At 40.3% G+C, this 27,802-nt stretch overlaps 1 protein-coding gene across 5 annotated transcripts in view; it reads right to left on the bottom strand.

Moving 5' to 3' along the window:
* Positions 1-27,443, bottom strand: part of SNTG1 (syntrophin gamma 1) — a 357,847-nt gene extending 330,404 nt beyond the window's left edge. For 4 of the 5 annotated variants that reach the window (XM_052787869.1, XM_052787873.1, XM_052787876.1 and 1 more), the window contains exon 1: positions 26,945-27,443. The gene's annotated coding sequence lies outside the window, so the exon portion shown is untranslated. The remainder of the gene's footprint in view (positions 1-26,944) is intronic. The other variant, XM_052787870.1, reaches the window with a different exon arrangement.
* Between the last annotated feature and the right edge of the window lie 359 nt (positions 27,444-27,802).

The following is a 27,802-nucleotide window of genomic DNA, read 5'->3' as shown; positions in this document are numbered from 1 at the left end:
ACAATAACAATAAAAGAATTGGAATATACAAAACAAGTGATGCACAATGCAGTTGCTCACCACCCACCGACGGATGCCCAGTTAGTTCCCGAGCAGCGATCCCCCCCCAGGCCAATTCCCCCCAGTTTATATACTGGGCATGACGTCACATGGTATGGAATAACCCTTTGGCCAGTTTGGGTCAGCTGCCCTGGCTGTGTCCCCTCCCAGCTTCTTGTGCCCCTCCAGCCTCCTTGCTGGCTGGGCATGAGAAGCTGAAAAATCCTTGACTTAGTATAAACATTACTTAGCAACAACTGAAAACATCACTGTTACCAACATTCTTCTCATACTGAACCCAAAACATAACACTATACCAGCTACTAGAAAGAAAATTAACTCTATCCCAGCCGAAACCAGGACAGTCCCATATCAAACCAAATAAAACAGGTGTATATAAAACAGGTCTATAAGATAAACCCACATTTTGTATGCAAATATCACACAAGAAAAGCTAGCTCAAATGTAATTTAGAATCAAAAAGTCAAATGTTACTTTTTCACCAAGGGACATTCAGATCAGTATTTGTGCAGGGTATACAACCGAAGTTCACTATTTCATCTCACTGTTTCCATTCACTCTGTGGCTCCATGCTTTATTTTACCAGCCACAAGCGATGCTGCAACATGTTGCAAATATATGAGAATCCCAATTCATTCGTTAGTACCCTTTATCCTCTTCAATGAATGCTGCAGCACCCAGTGGAATATATGTATGTTGTCATGTTATTGGATTGTCTCATGACATACAGGGCCAAAGTGGAGGAATAGATACATTTACTAGTTTTAACACTTGAATTTGCAATCTCAATAACTTATCTTTTCATTTAAAACAAAAAAAAGAGAGAGAGTATTAAAAAAAAAAAAAAAAAGGTGATAAACCACTTCTTCCCCTACCCAAATCTTTCAACAACTAAAGTACAGGGTACACGAACACAGGCATACCGTAGAAGTCCATCTACAAAGGAAAAGAAAATCACACATATCCTTATTTCTGGCAAATGGTAATACAAGGAAGATAGCCAAAACTTTTGTTTCATCACAGTTCTTTCCCACTACATAGACAAAAGAAATTGGAAGGGGCACTGCACTTTCTGGGAGAGGTTTGTGAACAAGAACCATCATTTTTATCTGCTTTTCCTACCAGCCAAAAAACATAATCTGAGTTCCCAGGTGTCAGAAACAGTGCTAATACACATTTTGTGGTTGGAGAAACATGTAAATGTTGCTGTCATCAGTACAGCTACGTTTCACCCAAAAGAGATACAAGGTTTCTAAAAGTTGCAATCTTTCAAAAACTAAAGACAAGTAAAATAAATTCATAAGTAAGTTTTGATTATGCAATATATTTGAAGAAACTTTCAACAAATACAAAAAATATCTTGAGGTTTTGAAATGAGTGTGAAGGGTTATTTTTATTTCTTTTCAAAGTATTATAGTGAAAAAAAAGTTAATTTTTTTTTTTTAATATTTGTCTCTCTTTCTGGTGCTGTATTCAGATGAATACTGATTATTTATGAGCAGAGGAACAAAAATCAAGCACTGAACGCTTAAATAAAGCACTCTGCACCCTTTTCCCTGGAAACATTATTGGAAACAAAAAGGAAGGTATATAATTTCAAGGTTTATTCTTAATGCATAGCTTCAAAGCGTAAAAAAAAAAAAAAACACAACACTGTGGGAACAACAGGTATGCTCTAAAATTATTAGGAGAGACTTATTTGGCAACTGAAATGTAACAGTCAGTTTCTTGTTGAACACACATGATTTATGTGCACAGAGAATCTGTCTCTTGTGATTACTGGAATGTGGTCTTACAAGTCCCCCAGATGCCAGAAACACTCAGCTTTGCTCCATGGGCTTCTAACCTGGCGACAAACTGAGGTTCGATCCACACCACAAACTGTGCTGATCTGTGCTGTGTAAATGTGGATATCTGAACAAAAAACCTGTGAACTTATTCTTGGCTATGAATAGAAACAGAATGAGGAATTTCAACAATGCTATCTGTAAATTGGACTAATAAACTAATTCTCCCAGAAGAAAAATTCTGGGATCTGAGATAGTCAAATTCAGTCAGCTGGAACAGAAACAGAGGAAGATTATGGACCTATGGGGGGGGGGGGGAAGAGTTGTACGTTTTTTCTTTTTTTTTTCCTTAGGATACATCTTCTGCTGGCATTAATTGCTCAGAAGAGCAGAGATTTATAAAGAGCTTGGTTTATTAACATTGGCAGGATTTCCTGAAGGCCACTTCATTGACAGCTGTTGTACCTCCTTCAGTGTTACTCTTCGCATTTCCTCCTTTGCAACATTACCATTGAATGTTTGAGGAAAAATCTTGTAAGTGGACAGGTGTGGGGATCAGCTTCAGTGAGCAACCAGCAAGAGACTGATCACGGAAGAATGATGTTTATCTGAAATACAAAACTCAGAAGGTGGTTTCTCTGTAGGGAGAGGGAGGGCAGCCTGTGACAAGGCACGCACAGGAGAGCTGATGAGTGGCTACAGCTGGGTAAAACTTTTTGGAGAATGACAATAAAATAAAATGGGCTTTGGTTGCCAAGATATAAGTATAAACTTAAAAGGAGGAAAAATGGAAATACAAAAGGCATAAGAGTGTGTCAAGGTACAGGTTTTTTGTTGAGAAACATATCTCTTGATATGCCAAAACATAGGTGCAGGAAAAATGATTTCAACATTTCATTTCATTTCATTCCTGAAGTTATCTGAGTTTCCAGAAGCTGCAAGTGTTTCCTTATGTTCTGCTCGGTCATTGTTAAAGTTAACATAGTTTCTATTTTTTAAAAGGCTCCATTTTTTAAAGATGCTTTACCTTATCTTCTGCGCTAGAAAACTAACACATCACAAAACCCTCTGGCATAGAGGACAAGCAGCAACATTCCTTGAACAGGCCTTGGGCACATTTCCTCTGGTTTAGCAGTGCATTCAAAAATCCAACCTGCTCCTGCACTGTGTGAGCAGAGCAAGAGCTTGGGGGTGGAAGAAAAGGAGGAGGAGAAAGGAAAGAAAGCCTGAAGACAACACACTAAGGAAATCTGGAAAGGTACAGCAGTGGAAACTGTCTGGGTCAAATTACCATGCTGCATTTGCTCAGTACCTGCGAGTAAAACAGCGCTGGTATTACTAAGGCAGCGCTCTTAACTAACACAGCTTGGTGTCCTGATTCAACAACTCACTGTTGAGCTTATCAGCAACAATCAGATGATCCATGATCTTACGCTACATCCAGGCAAGGTTATAATTCCATAGAATGTTGGAATTTCAGAGGATTTTCCAGGATAAAGTTATGTTATCTTATTTAACTTACACATTCACTCACTAGCTAATACAGGGAAGAGAATCTATTTTAACGTATGTTGCCTAGCTGAAGTGAACAGTCATTGCCACCAGTACAGCATGACGGCACTCCGAAAGGCAGCAAATGACGCTCTTTTTAGCAAAGGCATAAACTAGCACCCCAAAAGCAGAGCAGCTGAGAATCATGACCAACCTAATACCAAGGTTGCACTAGTTTAAAACCTGTCTTAAGACTAACGTTAACTCCTGCACAGTCTTATGTAGACGCAAAGCAGCTTAAGAGCCATTCAATGCACGCCTCAACATTTACTGCTAACACAACAGAGAACTTTGCATCAGCTTAACGAATGCAATGTTAAAACACATATTTCAGTGGGTGTGAATTACATTCAGAATCGCCTTCCGTTTTCTACCTTTAACTCTAAAACCAGGGAAGGCAGTGATTCCAAAAGCAAGCTCCTGATTTTGATGAAGCCAAACTATGGACTGAAAATTAAGTTTAAGAGTCTGATTTAAAAAAAAAAAAAAAAAAGACAACTGTTATTGATGCATATTATACATTAAGACAGAGTAATGTGAATGTGGTTAGCAGGATAACTTGCCTCTGACAACCAGCAGAATGTGAATATCTATTTGCAACATGGAAATAAATTGATTATCCCAAAATATCTTTCAAAGAAATCACAACTTACCCTATTTACATTGCTTTGTAGAAACCAAAATGACTGTCAAAATGTTCAAAGCAACTGATAAAGATTCATAATACATTTAAAATGGGCTCTACGGAGTTCTAATCTAGACACTGAAGTAACAGGGACAAACATGAAACAGGTTACACTGTGTAGTCTTTGTAACACACCGAGCTTCTAGACAGCTTCAGTGGCAACCTTCCTCACCTACTCTGCACTCCAGCTCTTTTATGCTGTCTTCAGAACTGAAGGCATCCTAACATTTCACCTGAGCTGATTCAACTTTGATGAGCTGGGATTCAAATATCTTTTTACTGAGAAACATCTAGAAGTGGCATGAGCCCAGTGACGCAATATCAAAATCTGTCTCTTGGTTCATTTTTGTTCTTGGACACAAGATAAATATTTTGTGAAAGATCATAAATTGTCAAGATGAACATTTCAAAGAAGCCAGAGTCACACTTTCATTGCAATTTGTCCGCTAATACATTATTTAGAAGAACAGAATGTCATACAGTACACAAAAAGATGTTAGACAATTTATCATCTTTGTTTTAGTAGGGTTGGCAAGAGGTTTTGAAAGGACCACTTACAGTATGACCAGGAAATCCGGATAATGAGATAAGAGCACAAGAAAGGAACTGTTAATTTTGAGTTATGGATAGTATTAGCTTGCTGTACAAAGAGGCCACACGACTGCCACTGATTTATACTCCAGCGCAATCACTTAAGTAAGTAATGGCGCATGCGAACATATGCAGGAGTCAGTCCTTACATACAGCCACCTCGGTGAGGAAGGAAGCCGGGCAGATAGCCGCGAAGTCGGGACCAGCTGCGTGCCCCGATGCTCTCCACGCCGCGCTCAAGCTGGCCGGACGCAGAGGGCCGCGCAGCTGGCAGAGTCACCGCAGGCACGACCAGCCCCGGCGCTTGCAGCGTCCCGGACGCAGCTCCCACCAGATGGTTTCCCCCCCAGCGAGGACAGCGGCAGCACGCGCTGCTCTCCTGGTATCACTGCTCCTGCCGCCTGCAAACGCAGAGTAACACAGCCACCGCCCCCTCCACGCACCAGCTCCTACCTAAAATACTGCCCTTCCAGCATCAGCTTTACACCCCGCTTCCCTTATGACAGTCAATACTTTGATCTGACCCTTTGTGACTATGTCATCCATGTCAAATGAGCAAAAAAATACTATTGTAATTAAGGGAACTGGCTGAAGCCCTTCTTGGGGACATACTGCAAGAGAAAGTAAAATAAAAACAAAAAAATCAGGTTTTAAAGCTCACAAGCACCTTATAAGCAGGGATTTAATGTTTATCAGAGCAGAAGATCTGCGGAGAAGACCATCTGATCTAGCTGTGGCAAGGAAGCCTTCTTCCACAGTGTGGTCCAAGGTGTATTAAGGCCCATCCCTTCCAGTCTCACTGTTCATTAAGCAAAATGAAGCCCATCTCTGTGATAAAAAAGGTGGAGAAGAGCTTACCAAGGCTGCAGGCAATAGAAGAAGAATTTCCTGGATGGCAGTATTTTCTCAGTGTGCCAGAAGCACCCTAGCCAGCTTCCAAAAGATCACCAGAGGACCACAACACAGGAGCAGAAACAGAAACTATGATCAAGGGGCTCTGTCAAGGGTGGAAGCCCATCACGCATGAGCTCCTACTGTTCACTGTCTCATTTTTTCTTTTACCCATATTCATAGTACCTACTAAACATACTTCTTTACTGACTGACTGGTTCTATCTTCCACTGTGGTCAGGCTGAAAACAGCTGTTTAACATTCTTTGATGAGATGAAGTTCTTTAATGAGCCTGGTTGTTCACTATTGCAGTTACAACTGTGAAAACACCATCTGAAATACTACCATTCCACGACATACCAAAGAATCTTTTGTCAGCCATGATCATTTCCATGACTGCGAACATCCAAGAAGAAAAAGAAAATTGGATGAAGGGAGAGAGACAATGTAAGTTGCAAGAAATGGGTAGAGGAAGTAAAAGAGGTAAGTAAAACCCATAACACCAAAGAAAATTTAGGACAAAAATAGTAAGATACTTGGGCAGGAAGATGGGGGGAGGCGAGAAAAGCATAAATTGTGTTGACAGCATGCAAAATAAAGAGAAGTAAGGAGGTAAAGAAAGTCTTTAAATTGTATATAAACAACATGTACGTAAAAACAGGTAAGTATAGATAAACTAGGTATTGTTGATAAAATTACCACCACAAGAGGAAAACTGCAAGACTCAGAAAATGATGACACTTTAAGCATTACTAGAAGTAAAAAGTAGCCTTTTATCTTCTTTAACAAATGATAATGTAAGTACTCCAGGACATCTGACTATTCAGGAATAATTGCATGCACTCCTAAGATTCCAGTTCAGAAAGTAATGGGCAGGTGCAAGAACCATTTCAGAGTTTAGCACTAACAGTGTGAGTTAGAGTTTCACTACAGGAAGCAAATTCGGCTCATCCATACTTCTCGTTCCAGTGCTTTAGGTGACATTTTCATGGTTAAGCCTTCATTCCTCAATTAGAAGCTTAATCAACCTCATCACTGATGAGATCTAACAAGAATGTTTTAGCAGTCCCTCCATGGAAATTGACAGTAGGGATAAAACAGATTACGACTTCTTGAAAGGCTGGACCAGATGAACTTTCAAGGTCCCTCCCAACCTGGGCTGTTCCATGATTCTATGATACTTTGCTCTTGGATGCAGTTCCGATTGTTCTCAGTTCGCAATGGTCCATAGTGCAGAGCAGCACATCTGACATCATAGGCACAAAACACTGTGCGCAGGTGAGTGCTAAATACTACTGTTCCAGTGTGATACCTTAATGCCACTTAATAAAGGCATCACTTTCTATATTAATTAATGAATAGGAACTCGTAAGAGGAATCCTAGTAAACTCCTTCAGTGGAGGACAAAAAAACAAACAGAAGGGGGTTGATCAACCTTAATCTATTTTAGCACGGATTTTTTAAAATGACCAATGTCATCATTGCTCAGCTTCATATTTGCATTTCAGCTGTTTTACACCTGAGGCTAGATTTCACTGAATAAATCTGTATCTTTCAAAAAGATAATTACCCACATCAACCAATGAATGCTCATTATAGTCAAAGATGGAACAATATGCTTCCTTTGTAATCATCTGCTTTGTTTTCTTTTCAAAGAAAATAATTTCCTAATAATTGCAAGGAAAAGGAAAAGGGTAAAACTGTTACTATAGTTAATGCAGTTATAATTCAATTTAGTCCTAGTCATCGGCATAATTGTTAATATGTTCTATCCTCTTATTCATAAAGCTACCACTGGAAATGATATCACAGTGCATTATGCATTACCTATAGCAATGCTCTTGGCTTCAGACCCAATGAACTTAAGTTTATCTTTTTTCACTGAGCTACAAATTTATTAGACACACCTCACTATTTTTCTTTGTAATATAAACTTGTCTGACTTGTTTCCCAACTCTAAAGTAGTGATTCGTCAACCTTTCGTAAATCAAAGTTACTTTAGCATAGAATAACAGTTCTCACTCGCTTGGTTGATGCCACCAGATAAAGCAAAATTATTATTTTTCCTAGTTGAGTACGAAGCACACTAAGTGGCTAGAAGAGGATGAAAAACGTAAGAAAGAGAAATAATATATTCAGCAAAACAGGTTACTCATATGTGAAGACACAAAAGGAATGTAAATCCACCAGTGTGTTTTAGTACTGCACATGACAAAAAAAGCCTCCCTGCTAAAAAAAAAAATATTTTTTAAATTACATGGATGTGCTTACAAGATGTTCTACGTACTGATCCTGTTATTCGTTCAGAATTAGCCTTTAAGATCAGCAGTCTTAGAATGTATGAAAAGGTTGCATGTGACCACATCCCTCACCTTTCACATTTTCTGCTACAGATTTGCATTCACTTCTTACACAGCACTCAAGCAGCCAAGGTAAATTACATATCTTTGAGATTTCTTTTTGTTCTTTACCCTGACCTGTAAGATATACTTGGGTATTTCCCTTCTTTGCAGGGTTTATGAAAAGCCTCTGAGGCACATACCATATTGACACACTTGGTTTTGCACTTTCAAAAATTCCTGTGAACAAATGTTTTTCAGTACTCCCAAGTCTGATTCAGCATAAGGCTCTCAGTTTCCCAGGGATCCATAGCATGCATGAACTAATATTTTGCCAGTAGCACAATTTTATTAGAATTTATCATTGAGAATTTTTAGTCTTTTTACAGAAAATACACCCAGCTAGACAAGAGCATTTTACACCTTTCATTTGAACAGAAACTAACAGAAAGCATGAAGCCAATTTACAAATTGTGCCAACTTTGCTAGCAGTGAGATGTTTTTCCCTCAGTTCTGGAGGTAATTTGTAACACGGTTTAAAAATGCAAGTCTGAATGCTACATTTAATTTTCAAGAGCACTGCATGAATATTGGAGGATCTGAATAACTCTAGTAACAACTTCTCCCTGAAAATGCAGGAGCAATAAATAAACTTCATAATTTGTCTAAAGTTCCTTACAGTGTGTTAGATATCACCAAAAAAAACAGTAAAACTCAAAAGTGGAAATATTTGTATTTCCAATCAGTAAGTAAAAAAATTTCCCTACATAATCCTCTATCACTGCCACAGGAATGAAAGAGTACAAAGTGACTCTTCTTCCTTCTATGAGAGAGAAGTGTTTACTATTCTTTCAAAGACTGGAAATCTGGCATGGGAGAGAACACATACCAGAGGAAAATAAAAAGTTAAAATGGTAATAAATATTTAAACACAAACAGGGATTCTGGAAGTTTATCCCTGTGCATTTGAATCAGGGTTTAGGGCTCCCCTGTGCCTTTGGACATTTTGTTGGGCAGCTCTCCGTGTACAGCTTCTAAGCTCTAAATTGCTTTAATCTTTGCAATTGGATAATGATGAACTGCAGAGCCCAGAATTACGTGGCTGTCGTGGTTTAAACCCAGCCAGCAACTAAACACCACGCAGCCGCTCACTCACTCCCCCCCCACCCAGTGGGATGGGGGAGAAAATCGGGAAAAGAAGCAAAACCCACGGGTTGAGATAAGAACGGTTTAATAAAACAGAAAAGAAGAAACTAATAATGATAATGATAACACTAATAAAATGACAACAATAATAATGAAAGGATTGGAATGTACAAATGATGCGCAGTGCAATTGCTCACCACCTGCCGACCGACACCCAGGTAGTCCCCCGAGCGGTGATTCCTCACCCCCCCACTTCCCCGTTCCTATACTCGATGGGACGTCACATGGTATGGAATACACCGTTGGCCACTTTGGGTCAGGTGCCCTGGCTGTGTCCTGTGCCAACTTCTTGTGCCCCTCCAGCTTTCTCGCTGGCTGGGCATGAGAAGTTGAAAAATCCTTGACTTTGGTCTAAACACTACTGAGCAACAACTGAAAACATCAGTGTTATCAACATTCTTCTCATACTGAACTCAAAACATAGCACTGTACCAGCTACTAGGAAGACAGTTAACTCTATCCCAGCTGAAACCAGGACAGTGGCAGAAGCTTTTTAGCCTTTCATCCATCCAGCTTCTTTGCAAAATGCCTCTTGCCGCTGATCAGAGCTTCTCTTAGACCACTTGTTGAACACTAAAGTTAAATTTCACAGTCCCCCAGCCATAATTTAAAAAGTACTTAGACAAATTAATGGAAGACTATGTCTCATATCCCCAACTATACTAATAAACTCTATTCCCCAGTTGTATCATAATTACCAATTTGGACACAATACGCTTTAACTAGGAGTCAGAATACATTTGCTATAAATATGCAATTGTTATACTCTATGAAATACAACATAGTATGCAAAACATCCAGAGATAACAGAAAATCAAAGGACATGCTCACATAGTTGTCATTATTTTTTAATTTGATTGCCTAAGAAAATGAAGCTTGTGTTATTGTGCTGCATATATGCCCACACAAGCATGAACGGGTGAGAAATACCTGCATGTCTGAACATCTCTAAAAGCCTTTATGAGTTTGCAGTCTCTTCCTCATACTCAATTTCAGCAAAATGGGTCACAGAGGGAGCAGTACTGACAATGAAAGTTCCTAAAGGTTTTGTGCAAACACATAGCTGGATAGAACAGTCTCCATTATTAATCCTACTGGGAACTAACCATCCATCAGGGATGTGAGCTTTTATTCTTGATAGATAACATACCACCTCAAAAAAAGTAAAGACAAATGAAAGCACTGCTTGCAGAACTACAAATTACTGTGGAGGAACCGAGGTCCTACCGTGGTGGGACCACAGAGCTATTTACATAAATGTAATACATGCAAGACCACAGTGGATTATCCCATTTAAAGAGAAAACATTTCACAATCCCCAATGCTATGCCAAAATACTGTATTGAAACAATAACTTCTTATTAAGCAAAGCATGGCCCTATCAGTGAGGCAGTCTGAGTATCAACTACAGTCATTGCCTTATGATAACAAGACAGCCGTGGAAGAGAAAGGCAATAACACTAGAAATCTTTGCTAATGAGCATATATTGTGTGCAAGGATAGCAAAACATAAGTTGTAAGCAGTTTAATGTCTCACATCAGCAGCTAATACACCTGCTTGCTGATTTGCCCTACAAAACGAGTCACTGACAAGGTGCTGTGGGACAGACGGGATCTTGATGGGCGGTTCTTCTCTCTCTTTTTCAAGGGGATGACTCTCTTACACTGTTTCTACTATGCTATTTACACAGTAATTGTCATCAATTCTACATGCACAGGCCTAATACATCAGACACCTTGCCAGAACATGAATATTTGGTAAGATGGTGAAGTCATCCTAGCCCCCTTCTGGTTTCTTATCAAAGCATCTAATTCTTATTAACAACCATTTCATTTCTGTAAGCTAGTATCATTCCCTCAAAATCTTATGCCTCAGCAAAAAAACTACCTACAGCTGTAAATAATAGCAAACCAGGAATTCAAGAGTTTATGTTGCACAAGGGTGCGTGATTGGGAAGTTTATGTGTTGGCCAGTGCTAAAGCCAGAGACCTGTGCTAGCGTAAGTCTGCCTACAGCAATGCTGAAGCAAGTGTTAATAGTTTGTTTGACAGTGTTTTCTAGCTGGCTTCATACTAGGCTGTCTTTCCACATTCATTCAAAATACTCTTATATTTCAGTTTTATTTTAATTCTTTCCATAACAGGAAAAAATGTAACAACATATCAAATCCATATCCAGATTTGCTCATGGAATTATAGTAGTTTTGAAACTAAACACTAACGCAGGAAAAGGAAAAATTTTTAAGTCAGAACTTAAGAAGAAACACAGGTTACTATCCCATATATTCAGCTGTTTGTTTAAACACAAAAAAACCACAATTTATTTGGGGAATTTATAGCTCTCTAAATAACAGTCCACTTTTTCCTTTTACAGTGCTGTAGTAGAAAAAAATGAATTTATTTAGCAGTTGTGGCTCTATTCACAGACAAAATACTTGCAGAGAGATTCCTTCAAGTGCTTATTATAGTACATGAATTCTAAGAAGCCCAAATTTTCCTCCTTACAATGTATCAATTAAGACAGAGACTGGAAAATGAGCAAATATGACTTCATATCAGATTTAATGTATGGCAAGAATAGATCTAGACAAATCCATTTTAAATGCTCTTACAACAAATCATATTATTTTCCAGGTTTGTGTAATGTTCTTCCAAAAGGTAATAATGCATCAGAGGAAGCAATGACTTCAAGTATACAGAAATTTGCTACTAAATCATGCAAAATACTCTGAGAAACCAGAAATGCATGTAAATCAATATCTAACACACTATATGCCTCCACTGTCTCTAACTACTGGAAATAAGCCTTTATGTAACCATTCATTAATGAAGACTCAAAGTACTAACCTACGTGTCCATGAAGTATGAATTTAAGCTAAATGGGATAAATGAGCCAAAAGAAATTTATGCGACTTGCTCAAGTCTATGTGGTGATCACAGAGTAAATCCAATTCAGAAGTTCCAGTTCGCTGTTGAGACCTTGCTCTACTCAGTACATTTGACATTGCCAAACTGAAGTAAGTAGGTTTAAATTAAAACCTACAGTTTTGAAATTTTCTTAAACTTCAGTAAAAAGAACTATTACACACAGAAAATTTTGGGGTAAAATTCTACTAAATTATAGACAAGACAATTTTTTTTTAAAAAAAAAATCCTAACAGACCAGTTTAACTATCGGTTGTTCACACAGCTTCTGATCAGCCCACAAACCCTACCCATTAAACTATCTCCCAGACCAGGTTCTCTTCAGTTAAGGAGGGTTCACCACTCCTTTCTTCTAGCAGTATGCTCTGTTATTTTTTGACTACAAATGCTGAGGAAGAGAGTATGCAGTATAACAAAAGACCAAGATTTGTTTTCAAAGGGAGGAGGCAGGTCAGCAGTGCAGACTGCCCGCTTCAGTGCTCGCTGCCCCCACCAACATCTCCTAAGCATGATGGGGACTTGGGCAGGAGCCTTTGCAGCACACACCAGGATCCACATCTTCTTTTTGGGTCTCCCCACACTTCACATCTTCACAGTCTGGATTCAAAAGTTCTCTTCACTAATTCACTGCTTTTTTTAATTCACTGTGCATTCAAACTGATACGTGTCATTTCACTCGATCAACCTGTTTGTTCTTAAGTCCTTTTCCTGTACTTTTAAACTAAACTCTTGACACTTTGAATTTTCTGTTGGTGAACAAATGGAAACCAGTTTAAGTCCAAGGAATCTAACAACAACTGCTGCCACGACTGCTGTCAAATGCTGAAGACTCATCCATAAACAAAACCGGGATGTTTTATCAAGCTGAAAGTAAATTTCCAGGTAATCTGCCCTTGTCTGGTATGTACCACCTAAAGGCAGATGTCTAAAAACATTCACATCAAGCACCTGCAATTTCACTGAATAAATGTATATTAAATAGTTTTAAGTTAAATAGTCAAGCATAGTTACTGAAACAAGAAATACTATTTTCATGCTCTGTGCCAGGATGTTTTAATACACAACAGTATACATTAAGTAGATTCTATTACTGGATTAGCGGGACAAAATGAAACAAAGGTAAAATTTACTCAAAAATTAGGCATTAAGATCTCACTGAATTATAGAAAACTCTTCATATAAAACTATTCAAAATGAACCACTGAAAAAACTTCTCTTTTAGGCTTGAAATCAGTTCCAGATGGAAACCATCTGCAAGCATCCTAGTAGAACTTAAGATGACAACTGAAAGTTATAAAAGCAGATTTTCAAGTAGAGTATTTTTACTTCCATATGGGGCAGAAAAATATCTATTATGGAAATTTCAAGGGACAGAACAGGCAATTCAGACAGTGGTGGACAGGTGGTAAGAACAAAAATCTCAGTAAGCTGCTAAACACAGTGCCTAATGCTCGGCTTTACCAAGCAAAACCCTTGAAAACAAAGAGAGAGCTTCAGCTTGATGTGAGGGAGGAGGAACAAACAGAGGCATGTAAAGAGAAGATTTAACAGGCCATGAAGATGATCCTCACTTGTGGTTCTGAATACATTTGAGGAGGGTACACAGTATGACAAAGATTACCTGAAACAGGGTCAATCCCTGTACAAGTACAGGGATCCATTTACTTTATGTAGGTGTAAAAGAAGCCACAAGAACATCTAGCCACATAATGTGGCCACTGTCACAATCAAATATGGTTTTATTATTGATTTCCAAATTCCAGAGCTATCCAAGGCTGACAAGCACTTAGTATATCATATTTAACACACATATAGAGACATTTAGCTATTACAAGCACATGTATACACACGTATGTTAGAAACATACACTGTTAAGTGATAAGCCTGTAAAGGATACAAAACAAATACTGGGGGGGGGGGGGGGATCATAGATGTGAAGGTCTAACTAGGGACCATCCTCAAAAATATTAAAATGAGATGCTTTCAAATTACCAATTTTGTCATCTCTTCCAGGAAAAGTTGGCTGAAAAGCAAAAATTAAACCTTATGGCAATTTAAGAGGAAATATATTCCCTGTATATATGTATCAATAACCAGAAATAGAAATAAACATTATACCTGAAGTTTTACAGATGAGTTGACAACAGTCTTTGTAACTCAAGTCACTTTTATTTCTATCATGACAGCAACTTTTACCTCAAAGAGGTGCCATCAATGCTCACTGCTGTACACGTGAACAACAAAGAAACGTTCTCCACTTATCATTTCTTCTTTGAATGAATTACTTTGACATCATTGTATCATGCCATTATAGGATTATTAGGCTGAAGATCTCAGGGGTTTCCAGCAAGTAAGTCTCAGAACTATGAACCTCATAAATAACCATGGCTAATCGTACGATCCCCTGTAAGCTACCACCCAAGAGGATGGCCAGAAAGAACTTAATGTGTGGCCTTCCTGGTGCTGACTGACTGGAAATGCAGGAGCTAAAGGCTTGATGGGCCACAACATGCAAGGTGGGAGACAGGAAGAAACATTGTGTCAGTCGTGGTTGTGAGAAGAGAGAGTCCAAGCTTTCTAGGGTACAACCACCACCCAAAGGTGGGTTTTGCCACAAGCAACTATCAGCAGCACGTTCACTGACCTGTAACAGAAATATTATGGCCAATCTTTGTAAATAAAACGGGTGCCATCACAGAAATCTCCAATATGCATCTTCTATCTTCTTTTAACACAAGCACTCTGGCAAGGCCCCAGATACCAGGTAGCTACTCAGATGGAAGGGACTGTCATGTAAATCATTTCACGCTTCAGAAGCTGCCGTGTGTATTTCAGTAAATCAAAGGCTTCCCAGACTGATGAAAACTGAGCTTGCGGTAGAAGAACATCCTCTCCATGGTCGAGGAAGACAGAGCTGATTCAGTCACACATCATGCGTGTCATGCTCTTACAAAACACCTGCACTCTTGTTCCAAGCAAGCACATGCAGGCTGCTAGGGAAATCAGCACGACTGCCATGAGGATTATCCCAAGAACCACTTCTCTATACAGAGAACAACACACAGTGTCTCCTTTCCAGCAGCTACAGGACTGAGGAGCCTTCTGATTATGAGCAGCAGTACCTTCACTTTAGGTATGTGCTGCAGGTAACACAGCAAGTTTCCACCTCAAATAAAAAAAAATAAAAAATTCTATTTTATGACCCATAACAACAACCACTGTTTTGGTTAAACATGCAGGCTTCTTTCCTGGCCCCCAGCCTTTGGCACAAAAGCTAACTCTGGCTGTTCTCAGTTTTCTTCTTGACTGTGCTAGGCAACACTGCACAAACAATGCAGTATCCACAAGCAGATGAAAAATCAGAATCAGCATTGCACAATAATGCAGTATACAGAAGCAGATGAAAAATTAGAACCATCATTTACTTAAAACATGAATTTTCACAGTCTAGGAAGTATAACCATGAGAAACCACCTCTAAAAAAAAAGAAGATACTGGAGTTGAGAGGAAGACCACTTTTCATTCAACCTCCCATTCACCTAGTATACACAAACAAGACATCACTGGAACCAATGTCATATAGCATTACTGTGAGTATTTAAAGGCTAGATCCAGAGACTCTAGATCCAGAGCTCAAATTCAGCCTGAGGTATGGATCTATTAGGGGGAGGAAAAACAGTGGGACAAATGAGAAGGCAACTGTCCCTCCTCAATTAGCATTAATCAGTATATCATGGCTAGGCCTCTCTGAATGCTTGGGAACAAGCTACGTCAGTTCCCCAAGCCAGCCTATGGCTGCATATTGCACTGATCTGTGATTTTGCCTACAGTAATTATTTTTATTGATTAATTCTTTATTGTCTTTTACTTCCCTTTATTTTAGAGTTTTAAATATCACTCTGGAGATTTGACTTGCAGACTCTAGAGGGACCCTCATCCTAAATCGAAGGGTGCACAGATTGGTGTTATTGATATATACAGTTATTCCCAATCTAGAGCATCTCGCATGTGCACTTACTATGCTGGATTTGTTTGCATAGTCAAAACATCAAAGCTCAAACACCGCCCCTAATCTGCATCCCGAATGTGCCCCAGTACTGTAAAAACAATTGGCTTGTATAAGAGACCATAATTTTCATGTCTAGCATTACTCTGTCGTACTTAAAGGCATGTTTTCAGGTTGTTTCTAATACCAGGTGTTTAAAAAATCCTTTCAAATAAAAGATGTATTTATGTATTTATGTAATTATACCTCCTTTTTAAGCTAACAAAAAGCTTTGATGAACAAACAGACGGGTGTTTTGGGCAAAACCATAGGTTTTGAACACACAGCAGGACAGTTTATACAATCATAAATATAGATTACTACTACAGATGTGTATTTTTAAAAATAAAGGACTAGCTTTCCCTGCAGTAGAATCTCCAGCTATTTACATGCCATAAACCTGCAGAAAGTGACAGTTAGCTGTAATTGCAAAACTTCAAAGTACTGCATGGGTTTTGTGAGCTTTTGTGCAGGGTTTTTTCCAGCACTTTAAATGCCTGCAGAGAGAGATTCTATATGTAGGAAGATCAAAAATACTTCTCACCATCCAGAAAAGACAATTCTGCTTACATGAGGAATGTAAGTTAATCTTGTGTATCATTTTGTAACTGGAGTAATATTGACACTTGATCCATAAAAGCAGCCTCCTTCTCATCTACTTTCTCTGAAGCAGAATTAGTATTTAGAAAGCTCACAATCTTAATTTTACACTTTTACAGTTGCCTTTAGAGGTGGTCCCAGCTATTTGTTCCAGCTCTACTTGCTGGAAAGGAAGGTGCCCAGATAATTTTCCTGAGGAAATCAGAATTGCAAAATGAGATCCATAACTCTGCTTAGTCTCCACAGACTTCTGAGCACTGTAGAGTCTATTATAAGAACAGGCATGTGTATGAAGCCCAATTTATCACAGCATTTATCTTGAGCCAGAGATATATGTATATACATGTATGGCAGGGCAAAAAGGAAGAGAAATCCTGATGATGCCACTTTTGCATCTCTCCTAACATGAGACAACCTGAGGACCTCACCAATTTCCATTTTGCTTCTTGTGCACTAAGAGGCCAATCTCAGATAGCCTAAAGAACCAGAGCATCTCAACTACATCCCCAAATGGACCCGCAGAAGTGAGTGGTCCACCTAAGGATGCAACTGAATCCCTGTGCATGAGGTCCTGCTTTAAATATGGGGAACTTATGGTACTTTCGGAGAACAATGACACACATACTGTCTTTACCAGACATTTTTCATATGGACAGGGAACATGCTTCTGGCAGAACTCTTCTGCATGAGTAGCAGGTCCATATTTCAAGGATGTAATTCTGAATATTACTGATCAATTGCAGTCTTGGGAAGCACCACTTTCCGCTCAAGAACACGGACAGCAGCTCTCATCAAACATCTTGCTTCTGTCCTTCTTGCAGTTCTCTGCTTTGTCTAGAAATGCAGCTATTCACCTTTTCCTTTTTTCAAGGGTCATGCATATCTTCTCTCTGTCACAGCATAAAGAATGCAAAAGTAAACCCACTATATTCTTCTGCCTTCTTTCATACAGTCTATTCATATGTTTATGACCCCAGCTACTGGTGATCTCAGGCTTACAGTCCTGCAGCCATCAAAGAACCGTATAGGAGGCATACTGCTGTATACACATGGTGGTCAATACTACCATGCAGTAGCTAGCAGGGAAAGTGTTATGTCATTTGATGCTCCTGAGAGCAGAAAGTGGCAAAAAAAATCCAGAGTGAAAAACAGCAGAGTTCCCTATCAGTATCCTTAAACACCTACTATCATTCTTTCTAATGAACAGCTGGTGTGACATCTTATCTGCATCTTATAACACTTAAAGAGCTTGTAGCTCTATCTGCTGAATGGTCATTACTACTGCCCTTCACAACACATCATATGCCATTAAAAGCTTCTGCTCTGCTTGGTAAACATTTCATGGACATAAGGAAAGCTTTATTCAAATTAATTCATTTAAGAGAGAAGTAGGGAAAAGATGCTTATAGGTTTCTTTAACATTTCAGTGTTGAGATTTAGAGAATATCTCCTGGCTCTATCACAGTATGCATAGTTAGGGTGAGGAATTCCCATTAAAGGTAGCATCTCTCCCTGCATAAAGAGTTATAATATCTAAGGTCAGCAGCTGCACCACATCTTCTCCTAAGAAAGCACATATGGATATGTTCACCTGCATATGAAGGTTCCTGACTGTGACTTCCTGTGACAACAAGTTACTGTAGCTTGTCCCCTTCGGTACTAGAAGGGATATTCCTCAAATAGGCACTTCAGATCAGGTCTTAGTCTTTCCCTACTGCTGCCCAGTAGAAACCATATTTGATTCTTCTCTGATACACTTTTTCAGGATAGGTAAGCATCACTTTTATTCATAATGTTTAAGAATATAAACATCTCCTGAAACTGAACACAGAATAAAACCATCAAAAGGCATTTCTGTTTGCATCTACTGTAGTAAACACTCTCGTAATAAAAGTTTGTTAGAAAATAATGTGATGTGGTGAGGCAGGTGCCATATTTGGAAGACTGCCTCTTGCAAAAGTCTGTATCGACTGGAGAAAAACTCTTCCCCTAAAACACAGCATCATGCAACCCTAAACCCCGTTGGGTGTCAGGAGCTTAGCAGGAAGCTGTACCAGTCTGCAAATTTCTTAAATCCATTCTCCTAGGTGCAAGAGCATCACAGGAGCTTGTCCAGGTCACTCTGATTGGATTCGTTGCCTACACAAAACCAGGCTCTCTTGAACCTAACTGGTTTCACACGGCTGAAATAAAAAGCTAACAAAAAATGCCACAAGAGTCTTTCTCCACTGCTCCAATACTGACATCCCATACTTTCTTCCAAACATCTCAGCTGCAAAGCCTGGAGGCTGAGGGAGCAGAGACTCTGGTCCGTTGCCAGATGACCCTCTCAGAACTGGATGTCCTCCCCCTGTACTGGCCATTCAGCCACACTGGATATGACTCCTCTTTTCACTCCATTTTAACAAAGCATTTATTCAAGGATCAAGGATTGATATTTAAAACATCTCCTGAGTTTTACTATGATCCCCAAACTCACTTCACCTGCGTAACAGGAGTCTTGAGGGATCTCTCTCTCTCTCTCAGAATAACAGACTTCTTCCTTAACCAGATATATCAACCAATCCACGTGTTAGTATACTTCCTGCTTTGCAGAATTTCCCATCTTATTTTTGATAAAAAGCAGTAGTTGTACAGCAATTATTTTAAGATTATGATCTTGGGCACATTATCAGCTTTTTGAAAAACAACACTGAATACAGCAACAACACAACAGGGCAACTGACTGGACCAAGCAGGTTTTCTACTCCTCCCCAAATGTGACACAGTAAGGTCTACAGTGTAATAGTCTCTACCCTAAATCTAATTTTTCTATATATTCCGATGATATCCTCAATCCCTTGTTTCCTTGCAGAAAACGATAAAGTTGTATCAAGCCAAATCATCATTTTTAGGCAAAAATTAGCTAGTTCAGTGTTGAAACCTGAAAATATATGTAAAAGTAATGACCTAAGTAATCTTGTTCAACACTGGAAAAAATGGGTCCGTATACAATGTATGAAGTTAACAGAAAAAGTCCAAGTCATTTCAGTAGATGCTGGATGATGTTCTTGTAATTTGCCAAAAGGGAACTGGTCCCCACATATTTTTTCTTCCCATTTCCCAAAATGCTTTTCCACAAAAAAGCATGTCTTTGCTGTTGTTAGACAATTGCAGCTAATATATAATAGCAAAGAGTTAACCATAAAAGGAAAAATCAAGTCTGATTTCAAAGAGGAAAAGTCATGGACTCAGTCCTGTAAACACACAGTATATAAAGGGTAATATATTAATCTTAATGAAGAGTTGTACATAGACACACAGAAGCAGAGCACAAAAACCTACAGAATCAATTGGATGCAAAATGTACAACATGAGGAAAATAAATAATGCTTGAGATTAACCTTGAGATTTTCTTTTCAGGAAAAAGTATTGTAACATCATTATGAAGAGGTTAAAAAAGAGGCAATAAGAGGTACACAAAAGGGCATGCTGTGTAGGAGCATAGTGATAAATGGCAATATCAAATCACTGTTAACAACTCGATTTCTCCATTAATCAAAGCATGCAATGAATAATCATATAGTCCATCTCCCAAAAATAGGAAGGTGGTTTTTTTTTAAACTAACAAGAAAACTTTGCAAACATATATAGGTATATAAATGGCATTGAGAACATAGATAATAACACATCAAAAAGAATGTATAATCACTGATCAGTAAGATCAGCTCAGATGATTACTAGCAGGCTATTTAATGTAGTTAAAAGGAAAGCTGCTGTATAGAACAGATTAATAAACTGAAATTTAGGCAATTTTAATGAAGACATCCCAAGAAAATAGCCCAGACAACCTCACAACTGCCTAAGACAGTAACTTGTGAAAAAAAGTTTAAGATGAACCATTACTACAAATGCTTAAGAATTAACTAGCTGAAAGACTAATGACACAGCGTAGAAAGAAATTCTCTACTTGTGCATTCAATTATCCAGGAAGGTCCTTCCTAATCAAAGTGAGTTAAAGAAAAACAAGTGGTGATAATCATCAGATGCCATCATGATTTCTATATACTTTGCTTGGAAGCATCTAGCGCAGTTACAGTAGGCTTCCTCCAGTAAAATTCCTTCACGAATGTCACTGTATTTGACTGAGAAGTTGCTTCAGCTGAAAAAGCAGTAGAGTAGCTATTTTTGCTTACATTAATAGAGTTGCTTAGTTTGCGGACAGGGAGCCCTGCCACTAACTGTACCCCTGGCAGTGGCCAATCATGCCCCATTCATAACGTGTTAACCACTCCAGCTCCTCGGAACTGTAGCCCCAGTTTGCTTTTTTTTACTCTGTGTTATTAAAGCCTAACACTGATTTTGAAGAGACTGCTATTTATTATATATTACATTCTGTGTTCATAAAGTTGTTTCATAAAAAAGCAAAATGCGTAACTCACAGAATGAGAACTAAGGCACTCCAAATGTTAAAATCCATAGAGACACAGGTCTGACGCAGATTTTTACTCAAAATCTATCTTCAGTGAAGAGCTCTACGCATACATCAGTGTGTGTTTTGTTACATGACGACAACTGCTCTGCATGGACCAAACCCTTACATTGCCACATAAATGTTTGCTATTTAATAACTGATTAAAACAGTTGTGCGAAGAACTATTTGTAAATTCTGCCGCGTTCAGGAACATACAGCTGTGATACCAAACAGTAACGGATACAGGCAGACAGCTGTGTGTGATGAAACCTAGAGCTGGAAGACAACTGTAGAGCTGATGATTTTCCCCTCCTTTTTCACTTGAAAAACTTCTGATTAGCATAGATTACTTCTCAAAGGCTGTTTATAATATATAAAATGATAGGAGAGAGAGCAGACAGTTCTCTTGCAAGAATAATTCTAATGGCTTTACTTCTTTAGGGGTCAAAAGCAAGCCAAAGAAAATCAATGTCCATTTGTGTTGCAGAAACTGAAACATACAGTTCATTATTCACAACTGTTAAAATAGTCAGTCAAAACATTTTGCCATGTAGAGTGACTAGAAAAAAGCTATCTATCTCACATAATTTTGAATGAAGATATATTTAGAAATAGCAAAGCATTTCATAAAAAGAATTTCAGAAACAATTCTGTAATTAAGAATCAATGCTTTATAGTAAGGCAAATATTAACAACTGTATTATGTATGAATATCAAATTTTGAAAAGATTTCCAAGATCTTAGTATTATATCTGTTGAAATCAGTGACATTTTTACACTAAATTCAATAAAAATAGCAAAATTGTCTTTACAGCAAGAAAGAATCAGAGTGTAGGATTTCTATCACTCGTCAGATTCTGTCATCTCTACAGGATGATTTCAAATTCCCTTTAGTTTTTGACAGAAAGGGGAAGAAAAATGAATGTCATCAACAGCATTCCCATTCTTACTTCTTTATGGATAGCCGTATTCTTTTAAATAAATTTAACACAACAGGTGGAGGGGAAAAAGGCATGTTTTGTTTTATTCAAACAGCCTTTGCTCCCAGTTAAATGTAGGTCTATTTAAATAAGCTGACCAAAAGCAATATAAAATTTACTTAAAGAGTCATTTCTAATATCTTCAACAAAAAATGCAGTATACTGTCCACTATTTGAAAAAATACATTGAGAATGAACAAAAAAATATAATAAACCCAAACTTTAGAATAATCCAATTAATAAACTGTTCCTCCTCTGATAATGTTAATCTCAGAAGCTCCAAGCAACAAACACTTGAGAAGTGCTTGATGTCATCAGCTTTAAAAGCACACCTTTGAACCAAAATCTCACCCGACCAGGGAAGGAACACTCAAATCTAACAGCAACTAACAAATACTTGATAGGAAAAAAATTAAAAACCCAACAGTCTTGAGATGAGATCTAGATGATAACTATCTGCAGAATAATCAACTGAACCAACAATCAATTGCACTCACGGCATCTCTGAAGCCATGAGTTCTTTCACAGACTCAGTATCTGTGCCAGTATTAAAGCAGTAAAACATCAGTGCCTTTACCTCAACCACATCGCACTCGGGAATTTCGGTGGCTGTTGAAAAGCACGCTGCGAACACCAGTGTGGGACTTCTGCTCTGCTCCAGGACTTGTTCCACTCCGGGAACATCCACTTCCACCCTCAGGGCAAGACTGTGCTCAGCTGTGTTCAGCTCCTGGCACAGGGGGACCTCCTGCTTTTCACAGTGGAAGGTACAGCACAGCCTTCCACAAACCATCCATGCCTTATCGTTAAAGTCATTCTGAGTACCTGAGTGGCACAGCAAACCTCATCCAGCAGTGTCATTTATCCATGTTTTGGCTTCCCATGTAAAAACCCAACCCCATCTTTTAGAACAATTATACATATGTAACTCGAATCTACTGTTACTCTCACATTAGTAGCACAGTGAAGAACTTTCAGGGTTTTGTCCAACACTACCCAAAGCAAACTGGAGAACAAGTCAAGAAATTAATCTCATCCCAAACACTCTTCTTGATTAGTTTCCTTCTACTCATCACTTTAATAATTGAAGAGAGCAAGTCCCCAGGAAACAACCCAGCCCTTGGCTCCTGCACCACCAGACACATCACACAACTGAGCGTTCCACTTCTTCTGGCCAACTCAAGCTAATTACTGAAGATAAGGCTCAGAGTCCCAAATGACAGTGACAGCCACATCTGAAGTGCTCAGTGAAAAAAAAAAGCTTTGTTTCCATATCACGTAGCTCCTCTTCTTCATAAAAAGTAGACACATTACCTACTAAATCAATCTCTCAAGATGGATAATAATTTCTCCCTTGGATGATTAAATATATATGTGAATTTCACTGGCTGCATCTCCACTGCATTCCCCAGTGTTGATTAGGGCTGTATCTTTGAGGCATGATCTGTTTTGGTTTTGTTTTTTTTAATGTATGCTTTCTCTCCTTCCTCTGATCTGTGACAGGAATGCAGAAAATTTAGGTTGGCCACGACGACAGTAAGTCTTTCTGACTTTTCCAGTTATGGTAAGTAAAACTCAGGGCAAATACAGAAGGTCGGCTGTGTAAGCATGCTAAGCCAATGTCAGAGCATACTGTCAGAGGTACATATTGATGCAGCAGACTCAAATTGGGATTCAACCCACCCGCATTCAGTCTTCTCCCTGGAAACCTGAACTGAAAACACAGCCATGAGAAGAGCCAAGAAAGACTACACATTAAATCCATTCGACATTTCTAATCATTCACTACAACTCCTTACCTTTTTAACAATGCATGCAAGCAGACCTGGCGATGACTTCCAGTAAGAAATACTGACAGTATCACAGTTTTCCTAGTAGCTCAGGCACAAGGACCAGTGCTAAATTACGAGCATGAAGAAATGGTACTTATCTGAGCAGTTCAGAGGGAAGAACTGAGAGCAGACTACAGCTCTTGTTTGTTTGTCTTAATATTCGATTTAAGATGAATAAATAGAAATTACATGCTCAACTGGGTTGGGTTGACTAGAAAAACCATGCTTAACTGTTGATATGTTTAATTTTGCTTACAGGTCTTTCTGCCAGTTCATGAAAGTTATGCCTGACAAGCCAAACAGCATGTCTGAGCAAACATGAAAAAAATCAGGAAAGAAACGTAATCTCTGAGCTTGCCCTGGAATTTCTGAATCAAGTCAACATCTTCTCTGTTAAAGAGATTTGCATAGTATTAAAATAAAAATGCATGCTATAAAGTTGAATATACCATACTTTGGAACACTCAGATTCAAAAGATACAAGCAAACTGGGATACAGAACATTAAAGAGGATACTAGAATAGCCTTACAGTGAACTGTATGATGGTTACTCCTGAATTTTTAAAATTGAGAACTACACACATTTTAAACTGAAGTATAAATATGCAGAAAGGCTTTCTGACAAGTACCAAGTAAAAGAGAAAGAAAATATGTGAAGATAAAGGCTTTTGATTAATATCTTAGAAGTCGTTGGTTTTAATTATATCCTTAAAGACCTCAGGTCTTACCTTCCCTTTCTTTTCAAGTTTCTAACAGAAAAAGAAATGTTTCTTTTCTTCTGTTAGAGCCTATGAAAACTCAGTTCTCCGGCCATGTACCAGAGTGAAAACCTGGCTGTAAGTGAAAGTCTAGAGCACCATGTTCTTTAATTCAGTGATGGGGACCTTCATTAGATTATCTCATAGCTATGGGACAAGATACTGCAAAAGCCAAATGATACATCATTAAATTATTTCCTTCCTCTCCAGGCAAAAAGCAAGTATAGCATTAGATTAGTTTGAAGGACTAAAAAGAAAAGGAAGAAAAGGGCTCTGTAATATGCATCAGAAGTGACAAAGCTGATACAATTGTTAAATCTCATTTATTTATATAATCAGGTATAAGCAGTTACTTATGTTAATTGTGGAAACCTCGAATGTAATATATAGCCCAAATGAATTCCAGATCACTGCATGCTTCAGTGTTTTGCGATCTCCCTTGCACATGCCTAGTGAAAGCCTGCCACTCTGCAACAGAGGAAGGAATTACTACAATAAAACCACAGGCAGACTTTGCTAAAAACTATACTTTTTTTGATATGACACAGAAGCAGCCGAGTGTTTTAAGTAATGGATAGGTTTGCGTCCCACTGTCTAGCAACAGTTATTCTAATTGAGTTTCACGGTATCTTCAGAGAGTCAGAAATAGGAACCACAGGAACGGTCTCCGTAAACTGCACTGAAACAAATGACACTCCCCTCAGCCGGCTTACCCACAGTGATCTCCATCCACCATTACGGGAAAGGCTTACTTCATCTTTCTGCTATAAACTTAGTTACACGTTCACCATACTGACATCCCAACATCTTTTCATCTTATTATGTCAATATTGTATCTATGTAAAAATGTGTATTTCAGTGCATAAAAAGATCTGTTGCTGCGGACAAATCAAAGTGCATTAACCTGGGAAGCTCCGAGATCGCTACGCACACCCACACACCCCTTTCGCTAGAGAGCTCACTGATTATAAAATGAAATATCCAAAACTCAACAAACATTTCACGCACAGTGACATTTCTGCAGGAGCATATGCTTCCAACACTGCAACTTATACTTTCATCACTATTAGTGAGTTATTTCCCCAAGTTATTTCCTACACATATGCCATGCCCAGTGCCTCTGCTGAAATTACCACGTTCACTGGAACTGAACTGAGCTCTCAGTGAAACATCAGAGCTTAGCTATAAATCTGTGTAAATGCTTTTATTCTGTGCTGCTTTCATGTGTAGAACAGAACATACATCAAGGTCACTGTAAAAGACTGTAGTATTCAGGCTCATAGAGAAGACACCAAGGAAATCAATAAGAGCAAACTTAATTAAACACTGTCTGAAGTTCTGTCTTCTTCCAAACCTGCCCAGAATTCACATCTCTGTCCCCTGTGTTTCAGAGCCAGGTGTTTCACAGATACGGGAAGGCAGGCTGCTTAGCTTATACACTATCAGTGCTGAAAGGTGAACAGGAGAATTCATTCCTTGCAGTGTGACAGGTCTGGTCTGAGCTCTCTTTTAGCAAGAGATTACAGCCCCACGGGCCTCCTCTTTTGAAGTGGAGTTCCTCCGAGAGCAGAATTAGTCCCCTGCCTGCAACCTGTGCTCCATATACTGAAATAAACTGCAGTCAACTTTTTGTTTCATGGCAATGTCAAGTATAGCAATAAATACCCACAGGCTAAAAAGTAAGCAAACAAACAAGGCTGGGCAAGCCATATCCTCACAGCAAGAGCATCTCAAAGAAAATCACCAGGTAGGGCACAAGAAAGTTAAAGGCGTAATAATCAAAACTCTGGCTTCACTATCTTAATCCGTAAGCGGGTCTGAAAGGTTAACACGCACACTGCCTCTCTGCTACAAGAAGCACCGATGGAAAGCAATTAAGAGACTCCTACAATTTAATCACAGCTCAGCACAACGAAGGCGGCATTCGGTATCAACGCCTATGAGAAGGCATCATCTCGCAGAGTGGCAGAAACGGGAAGCACTGGGACACGGTGTTTCCTTCGCGGCTACCACGACGGAGCGCCGCACCGGCGGGATGCCCGCGGCGGACTCCGGCAGAGTTGGAGCGGGGCTCCCCCGCAATCCCAGCCGCAAACCGCCCGCACCTAAACGCCTGAAAAGTGCCGCGGGCGCCGGCGACCACCCTGCCTCCAAACCAGGAGCGGGCGACCAACAGCTGCAAAAAAAGTCACTCCAGACGAAGGTAACGCAGCGAAAAGACAGCAGAGAAGGAGCACTTACTCGCCTATACAGCACCGCCGGGCGACCTCCTCTCAGCTGGTAGAACGTTGTGCCTCCCGTCCTCCTCGGACCGCTCCGCGCTATTTCCAAAATATTTCCCCAGGGCGCCGGCACATCTCCGGGCTCAGCCGGAGCGCGCAGGGAGCCCTCCCGCCGCGCCCCCCAGCCCGGTGCCCATGGTGCCAGCCACAGCCCCGGCAACTGGCGCCCCTTCCCGCCGGCGCTACCTCGGGGGCGGGCCGCCGGCTAACACGGCATCGCACCCAAGCCGCCGCCGCCGCCGCTGCGCTGAGGGGGAGCGAGGGGCTCCCCGCGCCCTTCCCGGAGACGGAGCGGGGGCGCCGGGCGGGGGAGCGCGGGGAGGCAGCGCCGCCCCTCCGCGGCGGCGAGCGGCCAGGCGAGGCGAGGCGAGGTGAGGCGAGCCAAGGGGAGGCGAGGCGGCGCGCCGCCGCCACCGCGGCCGCAGCCAGCCGCGGCGATGCCGGCCCCGCCCGGGACCCCCGCCCGCCCCCCACCCCCCCGCTGCTCCCGGGGCGCTCCGTAACGCCGCCCCGCCGCCGGCGCCACGAGATCCGGTGACGCGCAGCCCTCCCCCAGGCCGGCCCCCGTGGCGGAGCGGGGCGAGCGGGCGGTTAGGCGGGGCGCCGCGCCGCGCCGCAGCGGGGGAGCCGCCTCCGGCCGGCAGCGAGAGGTTTGGCCGGGCCCGCCGGGGGAACGCGGACCGTCCCGCCGCGGCGGCCGGCGACCCCCGGCGGGCGGGGGCAGCGCGCTCCCGGCCTCGGCGCCGCTGGAGCTGCCGGTCCGCCGGGGGGAGGCGGTGTCCCCCCAGGCGGCGGGGGAGCCCGCAGAGCCCTCCCC

This window comes from Harpia harpyja, chromosome 5 (genome assembly GCF_026419915.1).
Source record: "Harpia harpyja isolate bHarHar1 chromosome 5, bHarHar1 primary haplotype, whole genome shotgun sequence".
Classification (NCBI taxonomy): Eukaryota; Metazoa; Chordata; class Aves; order Accipitriformes; family Accipitridae; genus Harpia; species Harpia harpyja.
Note: the sequence above shows the minus strand (reverse complement) of the source record. Positions and strands in the feature narration are given on the sequence as shown.